At 47.7% G+C, this 11210-nt stretch overlaps 1 protein-coding gene across 2 annotated transcripts in view; it reads right to left on the reverse strand.

Annotated features, from left to right (window-relative positions):
• ACVR1 (activin A receptor type 1) overlaps window positions 1–7287 on the reverse strand; it is a 125171-nt gene extending 117884 nt beyond the window's left edge. Inside the window, exon 1 of one of the 2 annotated variants that reach the window (XM_072751565.1) lies at window positions 6839–7287. The gene's annotated coding sequence lies outside the window, so the exon portion shown is untranslated. The remainder of the gene's footprint in view (window positions 1–6838) is intronic. The other variant, XM_072751564.1, reaches the window with a different exon arrangement.
• Window positions 7288–11210: the final 3923 nt, after the last annotated feature.

An 11210-nucleotide genomic window follows, 5' to 3' on the forward strand; every position in this document is an offset into this window, starting at 1 on the left:
GTGACCTAAAAAGGGACTCCTCCTATCCCCTCATTACTGACAGCCACCATCCCATTTCAAGTATAATCTAAATAAACAGGGATCTAAGTGGCTCCTGCCCCCAGTTTAAATTAATTAGGCCCACCTTTGATGTCGATTAGGATCAAGACGATCATGTACTTTTGGAGCTGGTCCAAAGCACATATTAGTCACTTTAATCTGATATACAGAAACAAGCAAAGACCCCCTACACAGAGAAGAAAAAACAATGGGTGGGGGAATGGTGGGAGAGCAGAAGGGCACAGACCATCTGTAGAATAATTGAGACTCAACAAAAAGAAAAACAAAATTCTCATCCAGATTAGCAAATGTCCAATAAACAAATTAAGGCTGATTTCCACAATATCTCGAATAGTTGTGGGGTTTTTTTTTTTCCAAACTGCTAGTTAGAACCTATTAGCAAGTTGTGAAATCAATTTAGTAAACAGAAACCAGAATTAAAAAAAAAAAAAAGACTAGAAATTAGGAAGCACTGCTATATTGTTTGTAAAAATTGTAATTCAGCTTTATTTTTAATATGCATGTGTGTATGTGTGTGTACTCAGTCATGATGTAAAATGTATTGCTGCGAGTAAAAAATGTTTTTAAAACACTGAAATAGAACATTTATGTTTATATAATCTCCAGGGACTGAGATTTTCCATTTTTTACTAGGGCCACACTCATAAAGTAAGAGAATATTTGTTCTTGCCACCTGTTGTGCACAACAGTTCAGTTCCTCAAGTTCAAAAACATCTAAAAAAAAATATATCACTTGGCACACTTGTCCCTTACCATTTTCCTTATTCTCAAAAGGAAGATAAAGGTCACTCCAGATAACCACCTACACTTTTCCCTCCTACTGGTTATCCTATGTATATATTTGTATCTTGTCTTAAGTCCCTGACATCAAGTTACGAGTCCAAAAGCTTCAGCTTCCTTAGTGGTACTCACTTATAAGTGAATATTAAAGTATAAGTATTAACCTATAACTTAAGGAGAGCGATCCATCAGGCACATTATGTTTTCACAAAGAGTACCCCACCACTCACCAGTAGCTACAACAGAGGAAGTTTGGCTTAAAATATCTCAACTCATCCCCTCTACACCAGAATGCCTTTTCTCAAGTTCTTTTTATTGCACATCTTTCTCAGTATCCAGTCTCTTCGAATTCCAAGTACCATCCCACATCTAATATCCAGCTTTGTCTCAGACCACTCCTATGTTCCTTTATCTCCTCTGTACATTTCCCATCAAACTCAAGGTTATTTTTAGAAGTTCAATCAATAATTCTTCCATGATTGCTGAAAAAAGAAAAACTGGAGCAGTTTTCTCTGTGTTATAATTTTTTTTTAAGTAAGCTCTACATCCAATGTGGGACTTGAACTCATGACCCCGAGGATCAAGAGCAGCATGCTCTACCAATTCAGCTAGCCAGGCACCCCAGAGCGATCCTATTTTCAATGTCATCCATGCTGCGTGGAGGCTAGCGAGGACCCATCTTAGCTTTCACAGACGAGCAAGGCACCCAGCTATCAAGCATTCAAGCAGAAAAGGTCGACATGGCATGCCCACTCAAATCGGCCCTTAAAAACCTATCAAAAGAGAAGTTCACTCTGGAATCTCTCCATTTTCCAGAGGTCATCCATATTCCACCTCCACGGGAGTGTTGCCTACCATACTGTTTTCACTGTCAACTGTTTGTGAACATATGCAACAGGACAAAGTCAGTGTGAAGGAGTCAACTCACCAACTGAGTCCCAGCCATGCACTCAGTATCACAGGATTCCATGCTCTGTAGGATATTAAATATGAGTTGAGATATTCCTCCCCAAAAAGGGTTTTGCCCTTAGACCCAAAAACAATAGGAAGCATAAGTTTAAAAGAATTCAATAAATGCTTGTTGAATCCACTATGTTACAACACCAAGCTCTTATGTCTTTCATCCCTTCTTCCCAAACTTATGCTTAAGGACTTCTGTGTCTGGTATCCTCTGCTTTCAGGCTGCCTCCCGGACTCCCTAGAGTACTGGGCTTGTCTGCCTCTCTAATAAGCAATCATACAGTCATTCTCTCGACAATTAAAAAACCACCTACTGACTGTGTAGTCGGGGCCAGGCACTGGGTTAGGTGCAAAACATAGACCAAAGAATAAGACACAATCCTTGCCCTCAAAGAGCCCAGTGAGAGGATTCTGAAAGGTCTGAAGTTGGTGAAGGAGAATGAATGGTGTCAAACAAATAGACGGAGGGGTGAATAACTTGAAGTCTCTGCCCTCAAAAAGATCAATCAATACAGAATGAGTAGTAAAGATGATAAAATGCTAGGAAAATGCCAAAAGGCAAAATCCAGGACGCAGCATTCCTGCGCCGAGATTACCCTGAGCCCTGAGGATTTGGCCGTCCCCAAAAGTGGGGGGAAGGGCAACGCAAAAAGACAGACTCCAAGGCTTGGCCTCCATGATGAGAAAGTGCTGAACCTATGAGGACACCTGAGAGAAGAATCATGAGGATACCTATGCTGAAGGGGACCCCCTGAGCTGGCCCCATTGTCCAAAGACCAAACCCCACCTACAGCATGAACCTCCACAAAATCTGGAAAAACTAAAATTCAGAGTCACTTTCCTGATCACAGAAATAAAGGCCAAGTACCCAGAGCAAACAATGAAGCAACCCGAATGGGCAAAGTGGAATGTTGGTCAGAGACTGAAACCCAAAAATCAAACAAATGAGTAGTGGTGGCTCTGGAAAACAAACTCTCATGGATCACAGAAGAGTCTTTAGACATATAAACAAGCTCAGATTTCCCTAAATGCATATGAGAGCACAGGAATATTATTCAACTGGGCAGTTGGTTTGAATATTGGGGACAGGGAAGTATCTGTTTCAACTTCAAAAAGGAAGTTGCTGGGGGTCCTTAGTTAATTTGGGGAGCTTGAATGCAAACAGAACCACCTCCCATCTGAACCAAAGGCCACGGTTTGCCAACCACACCATCTTCGGGAAGCTCTTTCAAAAGGAGTCTTTGATTTGAATGCCCTTCCCCAACAGACAAATCCTGCTTAAACTAGCAGGGCAAGCAAGAGCAGTCTAGGGCCAACCAACTGCTAAAAAAGAAGAGGTAAACCTTCCACTTGGTTCTTCGGAGAGCTGCAACTGGCCACAGAAAGAAACACAAAGTTCTCACTCCCGGAGATCAAAGAAGGCATTTTGTACCAGGAAACCGAATTCAAATTCTCATTTCCAGGAATAAAGCCACAGTGCCCAATATTTGCTTGGGAAAGTAAAACAGGAGACCATGTGGACTCCAACTAAAATCTTTGATGGCTTCACTTCTCAGCCTCGCCAGTTTAACGCTGTTAACATCTTACCCAGGCTTTGCTTTAACTTAAATCCCAGCTTTCCAGCCTGAATGGGTACCCACTGGGTAAAAATGAAAGCACTGTAACACTTCATGACAGCATTTTCTGACCCATCCTGAGTACTAGATGTATGTGACGAGGTGAGGCTGACAAGTGCCAGCTTCCGCTCAGCCCTAGCCTCCCCTAACCACAGTCAGGAGAAACCACTGCAGCCCGCGCTCTGATGTTGGTCACAGTATTGAAACGAGAGTGGAAGCAGGAGAATACAGAAAAGGGGGGACATACCTCAATCTCCTTCAGGTATGACAACAATCAACTTGCTTTAAAATTATCACCTGGGGTCTTATCAATCAGCCAACAGCATTTGCGTGCCTACTTCGCACAGGCACCAAGCTGTCTAGTCATCATAGTGCAGGGAAATATTCCCCAAGTAGTCATTATGTTAATAGTCATGTGTTTAATTTTCTTTATCTTTTTACCAAAAAATATGTATTATGTATGTAGGTTAGAAAGTCTAAAAATAAAATCAGCACCCTTGAACCCACCACCCAACCCAAAACCCCAGAAGGTCACCAATGCTCCATCATCTACCTACCCCTTCCTCCCTGAACCTCCCCGGGTGCCTGCAAAATACACACACACACACACACACACACACACACACACACACACACACACCAGGTAATCATTTAATCGTTGTCCTGAATCTGGGGTTTTATTATGAGTACAAATGCATCTTTATGATTACATCCTATTACTAACAAGGGAGTTGGCTTTCCAAATATGGCAATGATATATTGGTTCTTCTTAAAAGATGACATCTTTTAAGTTTTTCTAAGGGCAATCACCACTTTAAAGAAAAATACTAAATAATTAATAGACTGAAACTTAGCCATAACAAACTCATGAAGACAGTGTATGAGTGAATGAAATTTGTCAAACACTGGCCAAAAGGGGCTGAGGACACGCGTTCCAGAGTCCCACAAACTCCTGGTTCAAATCCTGACTCCACTGCGGACTAGCTCTACAACTAGGGCAAACTACTCAATTTCAGGAAGCCTCAATTCCTCATCATAAGAGTGAAATAATAATAAAACATATGGTTGCTGTGAAAATGTAATGAAAAATGCATGTGAAGAGCTGAGCACTGTGCCTAGCACATATCCAGTGCTCCCCAACATATCTGTCACCAAATTCATTCAAACACATCAAAGGGTTTTTGCTACCATTAACAGTGCACTTCTTCCCAGTGTCTAACAAGTTGTGCATTAGACCCCTTCACATAAAGAAAAATCAAGATGCAGAGATCCAACAGCAGAACAAGCACAGAGGACTGTTCCCAGTCCCAGCTCCTCTTTGTCTAAAGTACTTTTTGCGCACATGCACGCACACACATACACACACACATTGATTCAATCTTCACCTCATGACCTTGAATAACAGGATCATTTTTCAAGCGCATCTTCCTCCCCCATAAGGCTGGACTACTTGATCCAACAATCCTACCTAGAAGTCTATCATGATCCTCACAGTATTGGTTCAGTGCAATCTAAGGTAAGTCATAGTCTCCACTGCTTCAATCACTGTTAGCTGTTTGGTGGACAGAGGCAGAAAATTTGGTAAATCACTACTGTGAAAAGAATCATTACAATGCTATTAATGGCATTAAGTTCCCCACTTCTGAAATTAATTACATTCCTGAAGAAGGCAAACTCCTCCATCTCCAAGCAGCATCCTTAATATTCTTTTAAATTACTCAGGGATAACAAGAAATTCACTCGGATTCAAATGATCACTCTCTTCCAAGGTACAAAAGTTGTAAAACCACTACGTAAATTGAGTTTTACTTAAAACCCGCTCTCTCCATTTCAAGAAAAATTCACCCCAACTCCAGAAAAGGAGGGTATGAACCCAATCTAGCCCCCCTCCCGGCTCTTGAGTTTTGCCATTTATCCAGAATTTACTGCAACATCATTCACCACCTTCTGAGTGTCTGCGTGCATGTGGGGTGAAGCAGAAACGCTATTAACCCACCACACAATTCCATCGATTTAAGAGCCACACATTGCAGCTCCAAAAGACTTCCTTTTTGGTTTTTGTTTTGTGTGTTTAGTTCCAGGCCAGAAAACAGAAACGACTGCATCACAAAACAAAGTGATTAGGTCTTAGGAGCCAGGTGATCCAAGTCCCATCCAGGCCTAGGACAACCTCTTGACCCCTCTGTCCCCACCAGCGAAACAGGGGCAGGGGAGGCCCCTATTTCATACCAAAGCATACTGTAAAGCTGGATGGCGAGGCCAGTGTCTGAGGTCAGCACAAGTCTAGTGTCTGCTGGCTGCCCAAGCCCGGGCCCCCAGCCAGCCACCCACCTCCAGAGACAAGTGCCAAGACATACTATAGTGTTTCCATTTAAGGCCTGCCACTTGGATCAGCCCATCTCTGAAATTTCTTAACACCACCTTTCCAGGAAGAATTTTTTTGGGGGAAAAGGGAGGTGGTGTCTATTTTTTGCCACCGCCTTCCCTTGGGCTGTCAGAGCAGTCTGCATCTCTGGGACAGGATTCTTTAAAACCACTGGGTTATATCTAAGTCTCGACTAGACGGCCTCTTCTCAAAAACAATACAAACTGTGTATGAGGCCAGTCCTCTTTCCCATCACCTAATTCCCATCACTCCCAGTCTCTTCTCTCTCCATCTCTCTGAAACAGACACACACACACACACACACACACACACACAAGAAAGCCCAACAAAACGAACAAATCCACTGATTACTTTGCTACCTCCTTCCAAAAGCCAAATTAAGCACAACTTTTTAGCCATGACTTTTCTCCTGCAGTGTTTTCCCTCCCTCGGTAGCTTCCTCTGCAGCTTGTCTCCCAGGCAGGGAGCGTTCAAAACTCCGGGGAAAGGGGCTGTGGGCGCGGGGGGAGGGGAGCCACGTCTGGCCCGACCCGGCCCCGACCCCGGCCCCGACCCCGGCCCGGCCCCGGCCCCCGCGCGGCGCGCCCCGCCCGGCCCCAGCCTCGCTGCCGGTTGCGGCGGGGAGGGAAGGGCTTTAAACTTGGCAAAGTCTCGTGCAACATCTGTAAGCACGTTCGCCTGCTGGGGTCGGGAGCCGAATCCCACATTCCTGGCTCGAAGCTTTCTCAAACTGCAGCTCGGAAGCCCGGGGGGCGGGCGGGAGTTGAGCGGAGTTTATTGGCTGCGTCTCCGGCAGAAAATTCCTCCGGGAAGCGCCCGGCGTTCGGCGGCGGGGCCCGGCGCGGCCGGGAGCGGAGACGCGGCCCCGACGGAGCGGCCCCGACAGCGCGGCCCGGCCCCGGGCAGGACTGCCGGGCTGCAAAGCGCTGGCCCCGCCGGCGGGGAGGCTGCGGGAGGAGGCACCCGAGGCGACCCGGAGGCCCCCGCCCCGGCGCCCGCCCCCCGCCCCGGCCCCGCCGCCCCCGCCCGCCCTCACCTCTGGTCCCGCCGCGGCCGGGCTGAGCCGGGAGGCGGAGAGCGAGGACGCCGGGCGCTGCGGGTCGGGTCGGCGCGGGCGGGCGGGCGGGGCGGCGGGCGAGCCCGGAACTCGGCGGCGGCGGCGGCGGGGGCGCGGGCTGGGGCTGGGGCTGGGGCTGGGGCTGGGGCTGGGGCTGGGGCAGCCTGGCGGCGGCGGCGGCGGCCACCGGGGAAGAGCCGGGGAGGGAGGGGAGGCGGGGGGAGGAGGAGGAGGAGGAGGAAGGGGAGGGGGCGGCGGGATAAACTTCCCGAGGCGCGGGGGCGCGGGCGGGGCGCGGCCGGGGAGCTGGCGGGCGGCGGGCGCGGCGGCGGCGGCGGCGGGGAGGCGGCCCCGGAGTAGGAAAGTTCCCGGGCGCGGAGGGGAGGCTGCGGCGGCGGCGGCGGCGGCGGCGGCGGCTGCGAAGAGCAGGAGCCGGAGCGGGAGGAGCGGGAGCGGCGGGAGGAGGAGGAGGAGGAAGTGGCTGCGGAGCGCTCGGCCAATGGGTGTCTGGAGCTGTGATTAACCAGGCAGCAACACATCATTTCCTCCCGGCGCGGATCCAGGAGCCGGGAGGGAGAGGGAGGCGGCGGGGCGGGGCCGGGCCCGCGCCCCCTGCAGGCGCCCGGCCGGGGGCGAGCCCGCCGAGCCCGCCCGCCGCCCCCGCCGCCCCGCCGCCCCCACCGCCCCCGCCGGGCCGAGGACGCGGCGAGCGCGGGGCGCGGGGTCCTGGGGGGCGGGGCGGCGGCGGCCAGGCCCGAGCGGGGCCGGGCGGGCGCGCAGGTAGGCGCGGGCGGGGCGGCGGGACGGCTCCCGGGCGCGGGGGGCGCGGGGGGCGCGGGCGGCGGGGCTCGGCGTGCGCCTCCGAATCCCCTTCCACGTTGCTCACTTGCCCGCGAGGTCCGGGTTACGCAGGAGCTTGCCATCTTCGCAGCCGGCCTCCTCAGCAATAAAAATGAGCGGGGGGCGGGCGGGCGGGGGGGGGGGCTTCTGCGGCGATCCGGCCCCGTCCTAGGCGCCAGGGCAGCTTACTGCGGAAAGGAAGGAACATTCCCCGCCGCACAGAGGCTGACAACCTCGGTCCTTAGATACGCGAAAACACTCCAGTGTGCTAATATTATCCAGAGCATCAAAAAGGCATGCGGGGATCAAATTTTGCATGGTGCCTGCTGAGTGCAAGGAAAGCACCAAGCCATTTCCTCTGCCCTCTAGAAGCTTATAATGTACAGTCCTATCACAAAGCAGAGTAAGAGACTGAAACCAATAAATGGGGATACCATAAAGTATTTTTATCTCTACAGGTTCATTCATGCAGCAGGCATTTATTGGGTGACTGCAGTGCTGCAAAAGGTTGCAAAGGAAATGGAAGATCTGGTCCCTGCAGGTCAGGAGTTTACAATCCAATTAGGAACGTAAGGCACATATACATGAGACAGCTAGGAAATAACCCCCAGGTGTTACATAAGCAATAGGATGGAGAAGTCGGGGGGGGGGGGGGGGGGGGACGTTTTTTCGCAAGGGGACTTTCGTACCTGCACGCTTGCTTGCTGAGAATCGGGAGAGGAAACTCCAGGTCAATCAAGCAAGAATGCCTACGTGTACCCCTGCTCTGTAAAACAGTAGAACGGGGATCTCAGTGTCACTTGGCTGAAGCTCCCCCACTTAGAAACTGTATGACCTTGGGCACGTCTCTAACCTCTGTGGAGGGAATAAAGCCTGTCTCCAGGTTCGTCGTGGGGTTCCAACGAGATGACCCTTACGTGAAAGCCCGTCAAGGTGCTGTGTGAATGTTCCTCAGTCCCGTACATTTACAGAGTCCTCATTTTACCAGCCTCTTCTTGGTAACCTTCCCAGTCCTCCCTAGGCCGTAAGCTCCCTGAGGGCAGGTTGGCTGTGTTCACTGTGTATCATCATGCCCAGCAGACTGGAACACGTGGGTGCTCAATAGACGTTTGCTGAATAAGTGGATAAATGAACCAATGAATCCTGCTATGCTTTTAACTGTTGTATCTGTACCTTCAGTAGTGGCCTTGTGTGACTTTGTCAGCACAAAACCCTCTAACCCAACCTCCCTGGGACTACCTTGCATTCCAGGAGACTATCTGGGAGGATTCTAGGTAGTTCTTGTGGCCTTGTAATATAAATTGATGATTGCACATGCATGCATGTATGTGTAAAGCAGGAGGATACACATGGATACAGCCTGTCACACAAGCCCTGTCCACACAAGGATACAGCCCAGATACAGCCCTTTGGCTTGGACACCTTGATCCAGGGTCGTTCAACCTTGGTACTGCTGGCATCTTTGGCTGGATAATTGCTGTGAGATGTGCCCTGTGCAATGTAAGGAGTGTTGCAGCATCCTTGACCTCTGTCCATTAGATGCAAATAGGATGCCTTCTCTCCACAGTTGTGAGGTTAAAAAAAAAAAAAAAACGCCTCCAGAGGTTGCTAAATGTCCTGTGGGGGCAAAATCTCCCCCTGCTGAGAACCAGTGCCTTACCCCACCATCTAATCCACTGATTTAACTCTGGTGGAGAAATCATACACGTAAAGTAACTTGAAAGAAATACATCTTCTGTTATTCCAAGATTCTTAGATCTCTTCCATCATATGTTTCCAGGAGCACGACTCTTGTTAATTAATTGCCTGCTGCATTGTGAATTGGCATCTCTTCTGTTTTCTGCGTATCCTCCTCCTTTACACCCAGATCAACATGTTCATTTCTAAAAGTCAACAGCTTTCAACAACTATTAGGAAACAGAGTCTTGAGCAACCTAAGGGTCCTGTATAATATCTTCCTATAAAATTTGGAGAATTCATTCCATAAAATTTTGCAGAAAGCTTCCCACTTGTAATTAAGCTCTTAGACCTACCACCGCCTCTCTGCACTCAAATTGTAAGTAATACAGAATATAAATTGTGATTTTTAGAAATTATTGCATTTAAAATATTTAAGGAGCTACTTTGAGTGATTTTCTTTCATCTTGAAGCCATTTCTTTCTGGTTTTAGATAGAGTTTCCCTTTCCTAGCAGTATAGAGAACATGGCTTATTAAAACCTATAAAGCAAAAATCAGCTTAGTTATACATATCAACTTCCAGAAGCAAGTTCTAGAAGAATATTAGGATGTTTTAGAGCTGGTGTTGATGAGAATCCTGACGGTTGATGTGCTGCAGTTCAATTGTTTAAGGTTTCTTGAAGAAAAATAAAGATTAATGGTTGAAGGAATGAACTAATTCTGACAAGTCCGTTCCTTCAGTACAGGCATGTAGAAGCAACCAAAAAAAACCCTCCTCCTCGCAGGCAACAAGACTGTGTTTGTAAGGTGAGCAGACATTTTTGTTCAGCAAGACAATGTCATCTGTCTCATTAAATAAAGTTATTTGAAACATTGCTTTTATAGTCTTATTCATATTTCATTTGGGCTTTACAGTTGTGTAATGGTTATGAGCATATGGAGATTAGTTTACATCTAGTTTAGTGATTATTCACACTTACGTTGAGCCTTGAAGATGAGGTAGGCATCCAAACTGCTTAGAAAAAGGGCAAAGTTTGAGGGTTGGATGTGGTTTATGGGAAAGCAATTTTCTGTTCTGTTAGACTGAAAATAGGACACATACTCCAGGGATCCCCAGGTTCTCTATGAAATCCATGAAATTTGTGTTTTTGCTTCAATTACAATATTTTTAAAAGAAATTAGTATCATGTTAAACTAATATGATGCATATTCTGGATCATATGAATATCACCTAGCCATGATCCCACTACCCTGTTTTGCTATGTACCTGTAGGAATATGCAGTTTATCTAAATGGTATCTTAATAAAAATAATTGAAGTCATCACTGAAGGCGTGTGGGAATTGTCTTCCCTTTAAAGGTGTCTACATATTACTCAAGTGTAAGAAATACTGATCCAGCTGCATCATTAACTATTCTTGGAGAATGATGAATTTATTGAATGATAATAATCTGGAATTTATTCCTAATCCTGAGGCCATAAGAAGCCATTATTATATTCCAAAGATGGAAGTGACTGGATCAGAATAGTAGGAGGTGGAAGAGAAAATCATAACCTGTAAGGGTCACTAAAAATCCTATCAGGCCTGGCACACTTGCCCCAAAAAGTAAACATTTAACCAGTCAGGACAGACATTTGTTTATCTTCCAGTTAAACTTTCCCAGGTGTATGAATGACTCATTAATTGTTCATTTCATACAAGACCTTATTGGCCATCTACCATATTCAGAGAACTCTGGGAGCTGCCCCAGGAGTCCTCAAACTGCCTACAGTTACTTCCCACTGGGAAAGTTAATCCAGACACTCCTAGCACAGCAGGTTACATGCAAACCA

The sequence above is a fragment of the Vulpes vulpes genome, chromosome 3 (genome assembly GCF_048418805.1).
Source record: "Vulpes vulpes isolate BD-2025 chromosome 3, VulVul3, whole genome shotgun sequence".
Classification (NCBI taxonomy): Eukaryota; Metazoa; Chordata; class Mammalia; order Carnivora; family Canidae; genus Vulpes; species Vulpes vulpes.